The sequence below is a fragment of the Amblyraja radiata genome, chromosome 5, assembly GCF_010909765.2.
Source record: "Amblyraja radiata isolate CabotCenter1 chromosome 5, sAmbRad1.1.pri, whole genome shotgun sequence".
NCBI lineage: Eukaryota > Metazoa > Chordata > Chondrichthyes > Rajiformes > Rajidae > Amblyraja > Amblyraja radiata.
The window spans coordinates 89101818-89114551 of record NC_045960.1 but is presented as its reverse complement, the minus strand read 5'-3'; the positions used below and the strand labels follow the sequence as shown (position 1 = coordinate 89114551).

Here is a 12734-nt window from a genome sequence, read left to right as displayed (position 1 = left end):
AAATACACTGGAAATTAAATTAGGTCATGCATTTTCCTTCTTTTCACTAAATCGTTGGTGATACTAAAATCAATCCAGTTCAGTTTAGTTTATTGTCACATGTACTGATGTACACTGAAAAGCTTTTGTTGCATGCTTGCCAGTCAGCGGAAAGACAATACATAATTACAATCCATTCATTTACAGTTTATAGATACACGATAAGGGAATAACGTTTAGTGCCAGGTAAAGCCAGTAAAGTCCAGTCAAAGATAGTCCGAGGGTCACCAATGAGGTAGATAGTAGTTCAGGACTGCTCTCTAGTTGCTCACAACTTAAAGATGAGAAGTGAAAAAAAAACTGCTTAAGGAACTCAGCGGGTCAGGCAGCATCTGTGGAGGGAAATGGGCACAGACGACGTTTCAGGTTGGGACCCTTCTTCAGAGGAATAAGAGTCTCAGACAAAGAAGGGTCCCAGTCCGAAACATCGTCTGTCCATTTCCCTCCACAAATGCTGCCTGATCCGTTGAGGTCATAGAAACATAGAAACTAGGTGCAGGAGGAGGCCATTCGGCCCTTCGAGCCAGCACCGCCATTCATTGTGATCATGCTGATCGTCCCCTATCAATAACCCGTGCCTGCCTTCTCCCCATATCCCTTGACTCCACTAGCCCCTAGAGCTCTATCTAACTTTCTCTTAAATCCATCCAGTGACTTGGCCTCCACTGCCCTCTGTGGCAGGGAATTGCATAAATTCACAACTCTCTGGGTGAAAACTTTTTTTCTCACCTCAGTCTTAAATGACCTCCCCTTTATTCTAAGACAGTGGCCCCTGGTTCTGGACTCGCCCAACATTTTTCCTGCATCTAGCTTGTCTAGTCCTTTTATAATTTTATATGTGTCTATAAGATCCCCCTCATCCTTCTAAACTCCAGTGAATACAAGCCTAGTCTTTTCAATCTTTCCTCATATGACAGTCCCGCCAGCCCAGGGATCAATCTCGTGAACCTACGCTGCACTGCCTCAATCACAAGGATGTCCTTCCTCGAATTAGATGACTAAAACTGTACATAATACTCCAGATGTGGTCTCACCAGAGCCCTATACAACTGCAGAAGAACCTCTTTACTCCAATACTGAAATCCTCTTGTTATGAAGGCCAACATTCCATTAGCTTTCTTCACTGCCTGCTGTGCCTGTAAGCCAGCTTTCAGTGACCGGTGTACAAGGACGCCCAGGTCTCGCTGCACCTCCCCCTAACCTAACCTAACCCCATTGAGAAAATAATCTGCCCCCTCGTTTTTGCCGCCAAAGTGGATAACCTCACATTTATCTATATTATACTGCATCTGCCACGCATCTGCCCACTCACTCAACCTGTCCAGGTCACCCTGCAACCTCCTAACATCCTCTTCACAGCTAACACTGCCACCCAGCTTTGTGTCATCCGCAAACTTGCTAGTGTTGCTCCTAATTCCCTCTTCCAAATCATTAATATATCTGGTAAACAGGTCCTCCAGCAGTTTGTTATTTGCTCAAGATTCCAGTATCTTGTGCAAAGATCAATAGTTTGATTTGTTTTTGAGCAATATCTCAAATTATAGCTAAAAGAGTCAGGAAAACAATACACTCCATGGTGCATAATTGAGAGGGAGACATCATCCGGACAAGACTGCAAATATAATCATAGATTCAATGACAGTAGTGTAATGATTCAAAACCTTGCATAACCTACAGAATATACAACAGAGTGAATAGTCCCTCGAAAAGACCACTAGTATTAAAAAAGTAGAAAATAATCAAACAAATGTCATTTAAAATGTCTCCCAAATAACAGTATGGCACCCAGTGTCTCGGGGAGCCGCGCGTGCGGTGGAAGTGTCGTGTGGGCCCAATCCACCCGCGGAACAATTGTCCCACCGACGACCGAAGAGCGGAATGTGCCCTGGTAGGCCTGACTCGCCCCACAGGCCTCCCTGGGGACTAGGGAGCAGCTGGGTGATGAGGCCTGCCTGGGTCGGAGGAGCCTCAGCGGCAGCAATGGGATCTTCGGCGGCGGAAGCGGGAGACTCGGTGGCAGCTACAGCCTCGACGGCAAAGGGAGCCTCAGCGGTGAAGGGGCCTCAACAGCAACAGGAGCCTCGGCAACAGCGGGAGCCTCAGTGGAGCTGGAGCATGAGGGGAGAAGGTAAGACAATGGGAACCCGGCGTGGGGGGGACCGCCGTGAGGGACAGTGGGTGAACAAAGGAGGACCTGGTGTGGGGGAGGGGCACTCTAGTTTAGAATACTCTGCCCACGGGATAAGTCTGTGTGTGTTTGTTTGTTCATTCGTGCTGGTGAAGACACTGCGCACATGGCAGCCAGACAACATGCTTTTTTTTGCACTGTTAATTTCACGTTTTTACGTACGTTGTGTGCTGTAACTGTCGGCAGACCAATTTCCCTCCTGTGATGAATAAAGTTTTATCGTATCATATTGTATTATTACTCATTTGAAATTCCAACTAGTGGATTACCTTCTACAATCTAAGATTCAGTTGGATTGCATCAAAATGAAACGGAGACTATGCAAGAGTGTTGTGGGAGGTTATAGTGTCCACATAGTTTTCATGAAGTGCTAATTCTTTATCATCAGCAAGGAATGCCAATGATGATTCATGATCAGCATCGTAATCAGTCTCTTGTGGAATGGAGCAAGGTTACATGAGGGGAGAGGGAAGAGATGGATGATAATGAAATAGTGTTGTCCACACACCAAATAGCAATCAGCCATAAAATGGGATCAACAAATATAAACTGCTTCTAAGGTAGACAAAGGTGCTGGAGAAACTCAGCGGGTGCAGCAGCATCTATGGAGCGAAGGAAATAGTCTATGTTTCATGCCAAAACCCTTCTTCAGACTGAAGAAGGGTTTCAGCTCGAAACCTGCTGAGTTTCTCCAGCACTTTTGTCTATCTTTGATTTTCCAGCATCTGCAGTTCCTTAATAAACTGCTTCTATTTGTTTGGGATCAATATATCCGATGGATTTATTGCCAAACTGATCAATGGTGAATTTTTCTGAACCTGTTTTTGTGACTTAACTATGCCCTGGTTGTATTGGTGAGGTAGATTTAGACTGACAAATCTCATAAAGCTTCTTATTTTTCCTACGACACGAAACAATTAAAAAAAATGCAAATCTGATTACGTAATATTAAGCACTATAAAAAAACCTCTCACCTCATTTATTGAAGACTGATCATTGTAGAGTCCCTTTCCTCTGTAAACAGCATTGCTGTTCTGAAATGATTTAACTCACTGACAACTTGTTTATATAATTAATTATTTTCTACTTAATTTCAGCTAAGATGGCACAATTAGATTGCATTCGATCCAAGGAAACAGTCAACTGGATAGACAATTGGCTTAATGGAACAAGCAGAGGGTGATATTGGAAGGCTTGTTTTTGGATTGGAGGCCTGTGAGTAATGGTCTGCCTTAGGGTCCGGTAATGGAACCATAGCTGTTTATCATCTAATCAATGATTCGGATGAGAACGTACACGATTAGTAAGTTTGCAGATGACAATAATGTAGGCGGTCTTGTTATATAGCGAAGATGGTTGTCAAAAATCGCAGCAGGATCTTCATTGTTTGGGCAGGTGGGCTAGGGAATGGTTGATGGAGTTGATACTGGTTGATATCTCTGTATCAACATTAAATGGTTGATACAAAGAAGTGTGAGATGTTGTATTTTTGGAGGTCTAACCGGGGCAGGACGTGCAGTAAATGGCAGGGCTCTGAGGTGTGTTGAAGAACAGATGGATTTAGGTGTGTAGATATATAGATCTTGAAAGTGTCATCACACGTAGATAGGGTGGTCAAGAAGGCATTCAACACATTAGACTTCATCAGTCAGAGTACTGAGTATAAAGTTGGGAGGTCATATTACTGTTGTTCAAGACATTGGTGAAGCAACATTTAGAGTATTCTGTTCAGTTTTGGTCACCCTGTTATCGGAAAGATGGTGTTCAGCTGGAAAGGGTGCAACAAAGATTTTGGGGATGTTGCCAGAATAGACGGCCTGGACTGTAGAGAGGGCTAGGACTTCATTCCTTGGAGTGCAGGAGGATGAGGGGTGATCTTATAGAGGTGTATACGATCATAAGAGGAATAGATAGAGTAAATGCACAGTCTTCCCCAGAAAAGGGGAATCAAAACCAAAGCACATACGTAGGTTTGTGAGAGGGGAAAGATTTAATAAGAACCTGAGGGGCAACCTTTTTACACAAAGGGTGCTAAGCATCTGGAACGAACTGCAGGAGGGGATAGTTGAGTCAGGTACGATAACAATGTTTAAAAAAAATTAGGGAAGTATATGGATAGGATAGGTTTAGAGAGACATGGGCAAAATGCAAGCCAGTGGGACAAGTGCAGTTGGGGCATATTGGTTGGCAACGGTAGGTTGGGCAGAATGCCCTGTTTCCACTCTTCATGACTATAACTTTATAACCACCAGTGAAGACGTTAATCCTGAACTCACATATTTAATTCTGAACAATAGAGTCCATAGGTGGGAAGGGACTGGAGAAGGAGGCATAAGATAGGGTTGAGGTATGAGGAGATAACTTCACTGGGACAGGAGCAGGCAGGAGCAGTAGGCCTACTAGGGCTGTCCTGATAGGGGATACAAACAGGCAGTACAGGGTTGAGGAACTATCATATTGGACACTTTGGACGGGTGATCTCCTGAAGTGATGAGATGTTGTCATAGAGACATAGAGCTGTGCAGCGCAGAAACAGACCTTTGGCCCACATTCTGGGTTGGTCCCTTTTGCCTGCATTGGTTCATAACAATGTATCTCCGTCTTATCCATACATCTGTCTAGATAGATTTGCATTTGTATGCAAGTTTAAAAGAAAGCATCGAAGAAGTTGATAAAGAGACAGCTCCCTTTGCTAATCGCCTTGCTATTGTCAAAGGATTGTAATTCATGCACTGTACATATGTAACGCCAACGTGGCCACCAATCAGCCACCATGGTGACCAAAGATTAAAGAGCAGAGCTCAGCTTTATAATCTTTGATGGTGACTGTCTCTTTGAACAAACTCAGTTTTGTCAGACTTCCCACATAACTGAAGTCCTTCTTGTAACTCTCTCTCAGCATCTCTTCAATAGATAATAGACAATAGGTGTAGGAGTAGGCCATTCGGCCCCTCGAGCCAGCATCACCATTCAATGTGATCATGGCTGATCATCCACAATCAGTACCACGTTCCTGCCTTCTCCCCATATCCCTTGATTCCGCTATCTTTAAGAGCTCTGTCTAGCTCTCTCTTGAAAGCATCCAGAGAACCAGCCTCCACCTGAGGCAGAGAATTCTACAGATTCCCAACTCTCGGTGTGAAAATGTTTTTCTCCGTTCTAAATGGCTTACCCCTTATTCTTTAACTGTGGCCCCTGGTTCTGGACTCTCCCAACATCGGGAACATGTTTCCTGTGTGTCCAAACCCTTAATAATCTTATATGTTTCAATAAGATATCCTCTCATCCTTCTAAATTCCAGAGTATACAAGCCCAGCCGCTCCATTCTGTCAACATATGACAGTCCCGCCATCCCGGGAATTAACCTTGTGAACCTACGCTGCATTCCCTCAATAGCAAATATGTCCTTCCTCAAATTGGGAGACCAAAACTGCAAACAATACTCCAGGTGTGGTCTCACTAGGGGCCTGTACAACTGCAGAAGGACCTCTTTGCTCATATACACAGCTCCTCTTGTTATGAAGGACAACATGCCATTTGCTTTCTCATTTGATTCCTCAGCATCATTCCTAGTGTGTGGTGACCTGATCAGAATACAGTATTCAAGTCTCCAAGAAGTTCAAGCCTCCCAAGTGACTTAGAATGGTTATGCTCACGTTCCTTCCTTCTATGGTCTATTTCCTTTAGTAAAGCCAATGCTTTAGTGGCTCTCCACTCAAGCTTTTATCTTCAAGGTTTTCTGTGCTGCTGCTTATCTTATTATATTGTATTATTTAATGTGTATCACCTCATTATTCCTACCAGATTGTATTGCTTCACACTTCTCGGTGTTAAATTCCACCTGTAAAATGTCACTAAAGGGCACAAAGTGCTGGAGTAACTCAGCGGGTCAGGCAGCATCTCTGGAGAACATGGATCGGTGATGTTTCGAGTTGGGTCTGAAGAGGGGTCCTGATCAGACTCGACCCGAAAATTCACATATCCACGTTCTCCAGAGTTGATGCCTGGCCTGACCTACTGAGTAACTCCAGCACTTTGTGTCCCTACCACTCATGTCTTAACCAGCATCTGCATTTTTTTGTTTCTACATTCTGTAAAATGTCAGGTTGTTTCAATCTCTTGAAGTCTCTCAGTGCTCCCTTCACTGAATTTCCAAGTACTGGCTCGGTACATTTTTATTCTAATTCTGAGCAGCTCCTCATGGAAGCAGACCCATTGCTTAGCTTTTCACAAATCGCCCACAGTTCAAAGTTAAAGAAAAAGGCTCTGAACCAGCTTCCTCAATTGCTTTTCAAACAACGTTCCAGGAATTTGGTTCATCTGCCAGTATAAAATGCAACACTTTCATTAAAAAAAAAACTCTGGCAAGGAAGATCTTAACTTTTATCAGCAACAGAAACAGCTCATACATAATGATGGAGCCGAGAAACAAAATTTTGCCTGACCAAATTCACCTTCAAAGCCAAGTAACTTCCCTGGTCGGCTCCCCACATAATCATTCTCGTTTCAGCCCTTCAGAATACCCCTGTGACTCTTCTGAGCCTGAACATGCCTGAACATGCCAGTGCCTGAACATGCATCAGGAGTCTTGGTGGTGAAGGATGAAGGAACTACCGACATAAAAAGACCACTACCTGACACACAGAGATGCAATATCTAAATCAAAATTGCCCAGCGCAGAAACCAATATTTATCCCATTTTTTATTCCTCCGACACCTCGTCAAAAACCTCCCAGATTCCATTAACACCTACAAACTATGGCAATGTGCAATGGCTGTTTAACCCACTACCACACTGGTTTTCGGGATGTAGGAGGAAACCAGAGCCTGGATGAAACTGTCATAGGGAGGACATGCAATCTCCACAGAGGCAGCACCCGAGGTTGGGATTGAACCCGGGTCACTGGAGCTGCGAAGAAGCGTTCTGCTGGTTGTGCCACTATGCCGACCTCTGCAGCCCAGGGTGGGATCAAGCCTTTCCAGACTTTCCCGAGATATTTCCAGTTGATGCAGATGGACTTGAAGACAAACAGACTTAAATTGTTGAAATTCTCAGTTCAGATTCTGTTTTGCCTTGCTTAGTTTTATTTATTTATTTTATTTTTATTCTTATTTTATTATTATTAATTTCTTTTTTCCTTTAGTTTAGGGGGGTTTTGTCTTTCCCTTTTTTCCTTTTCTTTTTGTCTTTTTATCTTTGTGGTTTTTTTTTACATTTATAAGTTTTCTTTTAAAGATTTAACTATATTTACATAGAGGTCTATATTCAATGTGTATTTTGACACTGGACTCATATTAGGTTATACCTGTTATTAATGTAATCCTGATCCCTGTATCAATATCATTGTTATGTTTATCATTATTCTTTTTGCTCTGTTTTTTATGTTTGATTTTTGCTTTTTTGGAGAAAAAAAACAATAAAAAGATTTTAAAAGAAAGAAAAGAAAGAGATGCAGGTGGAGCATGTTGGAGGGAGTGTGGAACGTTAACCCCTCTTGCTCTTCATGGACATTGAGTATAATTCCAACTTCTCGGCAGTTGTGATTACTTTCTTGGCAGCGTAGAGGCCAGTGCATTTTCTTGCGGTAGCCTTAAGCTCCCTCGGGACTGTAGGCTTACATGAGATAAAGTAATGGAGAGAACGTAAAATGTTTCGTTCTTGATAGATGCAACCCAACCTGCAGGACTAGTATTCTAGTATTCTATGCTTGTAACTTGAAGTCAATGAGTAATTTTCCAGAAATATATGTCTTTATTTCAGATTTCCCGTGAGATTGAAACATGGGAATTTGCACTTGGATGCTGAGTTACAAAATAAATGCTTTGCATTTGTCTGCATCAAGGAAGAGGGTGCTTCCAAAATTAAGCAATAGATATTGTATATGTTAAAAGTTAATAAAATAATGGTATTCAAAAAAAGGACTGATTTTTTTATGGTATGGTACTTTGATAATGATGACTGGATGAAATACATACAGGGATTTTGAAGGGAATATAGGAACAAGTCATAAAGGTGTGGACATATTTCATTCCCCATTCTACACCTTGAGCAGAAACAAATTAGAAAGTCTGGAAACTCCCACGCTGTGCTGCGGTTTTTGCAGGGATTTGCAGCAGTGGTGCTGCTGGTAGAGCTGCTTCCTTGCAGCTGCAGCAAAGTACAATCCTGATCTCCAGTATGGCATGTGTAGAGATTGCACATTTTCCCATGTAAACCCAGATCGCAAAGTTTCAATGCGATTTGGATGCAGGAGTTGATGCCATAAAAACGAAGAGTGGGAAATGTTACAAACCGTTCTAAAAACAGAGGGTAGATAAGCCCAGCAACTACAGGCTGGGGTGATTAACCTCAAAGGGTGGGAATGCTTTGATGAACATTTTATCAGGGCAGGATTAGTAGTTTCCTGAGGAAAATTGATTTATTCAGGGCAAATCTTGTTTAACCAATTTAGTAGAGTTTTTTGATAAACTTTTTTCCTGGGATAGAAACATCAAAGACTAGAGTGCGTAGCTTTAAGAGAGAGTGAGAAAGTTTTTAAAGAGATGTATCGGGCAAGTTTTTTACACAGAATGTGTTGGGTGCCTAGAACGCACTGCCAGAGGCAGTGGTGTAGGCAGATAAAATAGAAGCTTTTAAGAAGCTTTCAGATAGGTAAGTGGATATGCAGGGAATGGAGGGATATGGAAGACGTTAGTTTAAAATGGCATCATGTTCAGCACAGACATTGTGGGCTGAAGGGCCTGCTCCTGTACTATCTTGTTCTATAACTAACAAAGAGAGTTGATAACGATAATACAGTTGATATGGTGTACATCGGTGTAAAGGTGAGAGGAGAAAGATTTAATAGGAACCTGAGGGGCAACATTTTCACCCAGAGGTTGTTGCGTATATGGAATGAGCTGCCAGAAAAGGTAGTTGAGGCAGGTACAATAACAACATTAAAAGACACTTGGGCAGGTACATGGATAGGAAAGGTTTAGAGGGATATGAATCAAATGCGGAAAAATGGGACTAGCTTAGATTAGTCAGCATGGAAAAGTTGGGCCGAAGGTTCAGTTATGACACTGTATGTCTCTGTGACTATAATTTATAGTTTGAACCACTGGCTTTTCATCTATACTTTGAAATTAAGCACATAAACATATTGCATAAGACAGCATCAACGTGATCCAGCCACACAAAACCACAAACAAAACAGTAATTATAAAGTAATTTGCATCAGACTAAACATTTATTGAAACACTCACCTGCTCTATGGCTTGGGGGCTTAGAGTTGACTAACAGCTGAGTGGAAGAAATGTGAGTGAATGACAGTGTGTGGAATTATAATTTGAGTGGTACTAAATGCTGACACTGCACCCGAGAACTGTGCTGACAAATTTCTATTTATGTAAATTACTGAGTGGGCTTTAAGCGAGGCCATAAGAATTTCAAATGTCATAGTGTCATAGTGTCATACTCTTTGTCATAGTGAAATGATAAATACCAGTGGCTTGAAACCATAATTCAACTGCACTGATTATATTAGGAAGCATTGTCCTGTTAAAGTGCAGTTTAAGTGGCAGGTGCATGTACGTCTGTGTGAACCTTCTGTCACAACTAAACACAGGTCTGACAAATGATCCCAGGGCTGAATGCCGCAAGCAGGACCTGTAAAGTTGTTGACTTACAACAGACTATGGAGACAGATAATCAGTGTGCCGGAGGCAGATTTAGTCTTAGTTTTAGATCTAGAGCATGGAAACAGGCCCTTCGGCCCACCACGACCATCGATCACTTGTGCATACTAGTTCCTTTTCCCCACATTCTCATCCACTCTCTACACTAGGGACAATTTACAGAAGCCAATTAACCTACAAATCCACACATCTTTAGGATGTGGGAGGAAACCCACACAGCCACAGGGAGAAGGTGCAAACTCCACATGGATAGCACCCGAGGTCAGGATCGAACTGGGGGTCTCTGTTGCTGTGAAGGCAACAGCTCCACCAACTGCTCCACTGTGCTGCCCTAAATACTGAGAAAGTTGTTAGAAGGCATTCGGAGCAAATTTCACAACCTCGTTTCAAGCATCAATACTAAGATACTGTAAGTGGCAATGTCCAGTGAATTGCTGGAAATCTTAGCGTTATCCAAAAAGTCCTTGTGATCTTTACAGCTATTTCATACGGCTTTCTTCCTGATATGTAGCATTGCCCACATAGCTAAGGGTGAGTGCTGTAAAAATAAATCATGTGTTGAAAACAATTCACAACATTGAAGGAAGCCATTCAGTCCATCGTGTCTGTGCTAACCAAGAATGAAACATAGAAAATAGATGCAGGCGGAGGCCATTCGGCCCTTCTAGTCAGCATCGCCATTCATTGTGATCATGGCTGATCATCTCCAATCAATAACCCGTGCCTACCTTCTCCCCATATCCCTTGATTCCACTATCCCCTAGAGCTCTATCTAACTCTCTCTTAAATCCATCCAGTGATTTGGCCTCCACTGCTCTGTGGCAGGGAATTCCACAAATTCACAACTCTCTGGGTGAAAAAGTTTTTTCTCACCTCAGTCTTAAATGGCCTCCCCTTTATTCTAAGACTGTGGCCCCTGGTTCTGGACTAACCCAACATTGGGAACATTTTTCCTGCATCTAGCTTGTCCAATTCTTTGATAATTTAATATGTTTCTATAAGGTCCCTCCTCATCCTTCTAAACTCCAGTGAATACAAGCCTAGTCTTTTCAATCTTTCCTCATATGACAGTCCCGCCATCCCAGCGATCAATCTTGTGAACATACGCTGCACTGCCTCAATCACAAGGATGTCCTTCCTCAAATTAGGAGACCAAAACTGTACACAATACTCCAGATGTGGTCTCACCAGAGCCCTATACAACTGCAGAAGAACCTCTTTACTCCTATACTGAAATCCTCTTGTTATGAAGGCCAACATTTAATTAGCTTTCTTCACTGCCTGCTGTACCTGCACGCCAACTTTCAGTGACCGGTGTACAAGGACACCCAGGTCTCACTGTACCTCCCCCTTACCTAACCTAACCTCATTGAGATAATAATCTGCCCCCTTGTTTTTGCCACCAAAGTGGATAACCTCACATTTATCTATATGATACTGCATCTGCCACGCATCTCCCCACTCACTCAACCTGATTATGAAAGATTGGTTATTGCATGTGAACCAATCATGGTGGAATAGCATCACTAACCCCACCTTACTCTATGATTCATACTAACACCCACTTCCTATACTGGTCAGTCTTGGAAGCGGTAACGATGAATTAACAACTAACAACCTGCTGAACTGCTATAATATGGGTACTGATTAAAGATGATCTTGAACTCCAGATTGTACAGTTTGCTTATTTACAATTAGCTATCCTCCAATCCACAGGAACTGATCCTGAATCTATTGAACATTGGAAAATGATCACCAATGTGTCCATTATTTCTGGAGCCACCTCCCTGAGGACCCTGGGATGCAGACCATCCGGCCCAGGGGATTTATCATCCTTCAGTCCCATTAGCCTACCCAATACTATTTCTCGCCTAATTAAAATTTCTTTCAGCTCCTCTACCCCCTTAGATCCGCTGTCCTCCAGTACATCTGATACAGAGGATTAATGGATTTATAATTAATCCCACCTCAGCCCTTGATCCACATCTCTACAGGTGGAATGGTGGAGTAGACTTGATGGGCCGAATGGCCTAATTCTGCACCTATAACGTATGTAGATACTTGTCCATGCAACCTACAAAGAGTAACCCTATTCAGTTTCGCCTTTTATCCTGCCCTGCGAGTCCACAAACGGTGCTTCCTAACAGACTTTCTCTGGCACGCACTCTCACCTTGACCTTTATCCCTTTAATGTTCTACATTCCTGTGCTCTTCCCTGCCCCACCACCATAGATAGATTAAATATTTGAAAGGGAAAAGGGCAGCAAGCAAGTTTGAGGCAAATGAGAATAATCGAGGAGTGCTGTCAAAACATTTGTAGAGGTATGCTGCAATGACACTGTGATGAATAACACAGTCCCCTCTGACACAGCTCTGTTGCTAAATCACTATAAGTTATTTTACAGCACTGACAAGCCTATCACTTCAGAACCATGTTTCAAAGAGGTTTTTCATTTAGATGAACGAAACATAGCTATTGTACAGCGTCGGTGTCAATCTCATTATGATCCCACGTCCACTTGAGCTGTTTACAGGTTCACGTTATAAATAGGAGCTGATCGTTCTATGAATAGGCACAGAAGTGAAAATGGACTGATTGTGTGCAGGCAATTCAAATGACTCATGGATTCATAGAGACTGATAGCACAGAGATGGGGCACAAACTCAAACCCTTCAGTGCACCTCGTGAAAGCTCACCATAATGCCTCTCTTCACTAATCCCACTTGACCACATTAAGCCCGTATCCCTCTGCCTCCTTTCCTACCAGGTACAAATCCCAAATGTTTTTAATGTAATTGTATTTGCCTCTATTACCTCCTCTGGCTG

General features: G+C 42.6%; 1 protein-coding gene across 6 annotated transcripts in view; it reads right to left on the bottom strand.

The window, feature by feature from the left end:
* The window catches only part of LOC116973527 (muscular LMNA interacting protein), a 111095-nt gene that overhangs the window by 85504 nt on the left and 12857 nt on the right, over window positions 1–12734 (bottom strand). The window lies entirely within an intron of this gene.